The sequence below is a fragment of the Dipodomys ordii genome, unplaced genomic scaffold, assembly GCF_000151885.1.
Source record: "Dipodomys ordii isolate 6190 unplaced genomic scaffold, Dord_2.0 Scaffold2, whole genome shotgun sequence".
Lineage (NCBI taxonomy): Eukaryota > Metazoa > Chordata > Mammalia > Rodentia > Heteromyidae > Dipodomys > Dipodomys ordii.
This window is the reverse complement of record NW_012267218.1, coordinates 1,762,094-1,763,354: the sequence shown is the minus strand read 5'-3', so window position 1 is coordinate 1,763,354 and position 1,261 is coordinate 1,762,094.

The window sequence follows — 1,261 nt, the reverse complement described above, 5'->3', positions numbered from 1 at the left end:
GAAAAAAAGAAAGTTGCCTCAAAATACTCAATGCTGGGATTACAGGCATGCACCACCATACCTAGCTGTAGCTGACTTGAATTTAGCATACTACTTTTGAGATTTGTGTTTTCATATGTATTAGTACTTTATTCCTTTTTATTGCTAAGTAGTATGTTATTGGATGTACTGCAGGTTTGTTTGTGGTCTTTCTTTCTTTTCCATCATTGGGCTTGAACTTAGGGCCTGAGCACTGTCCCTGAGCTCTTTTTGTTCAAGGTTCCAAGCTAGCGCTCTACAACTTTAAGCCACAGTGCCACTTCCTGTTATGTGGTGGTTAATAGGAGATAGAGTTTCATGGAATTTCCTGCCTGGGCTGGCTTTGAACTGTGATCTCAGACTCCTGAGTATGTGTGAGCCACCAGCATCGGCTCACATTTTCTGTTTCTGCTTTTAGTCCATTCACCAATTGATGGACGTTGTGGCTATTATGACTACAATAGATTTTTTTTCTGTTTTATAAAAGGAGATTATACTTTTCTGGGGGGGGGGTCCAGTCATGGGGCCTGAACTCTGGGCCTGGGCACTGTCCCTTAGCTCTTCAGCTCAAGACTAATGCTCTACCACTTGAGCCACAGCACCACTTCCGGCTTTTTTCTTTTTGCTTATGTGGTGCTGAGGAATCGAACCCAGGGCCTCGTGCATGCAAGGCAAGTGCTCTACCACTGAGTCACCTTCTCAGCCCGGAGATTATACTTTTCTTATTATGGGAATGTTACTTAATTATTTTGGGTGGTTGTGGGGCTTGAACTCAGGGCCAGGGCTCTGACCCTGATCTCTTTTGCTCAAGGCCAGTGCTCTACCACTTTGAGCCACTGTCTACTTCTGGGTTTTGACTGGTTAAGTGGAGATAAGAGTCTCACTGACTTTTCTGCCCTAGCTGGCATCAAAATGCAATCCTCAGTTCTCCCTCCTGAGTAGCTAGGATTACAGGTGAGAGCCACCGGCACAGGCTTAATTTTTTTTTATTACATAAAAAAAATTTCTATTATAGCCAGGTGCCGGTGGCTCACACCTGTAATCCTAGCTACTGAGGAGGTTGAGATCTGAGGATCATGGTTCAAAGCCAGCCCTGGGCAGAAAAGTCCATGAGACTCTTATCTCCAGTTAACCACCAGAAAACTGGAAGTGGTGCTGTGGCTCAAGCGGTAGAGCGCTGGCCTTGAGCTGAAGAGCACAGGGACAGTGCCCAAGCTCAGAGTTCAAGCCCCATGACCGACAA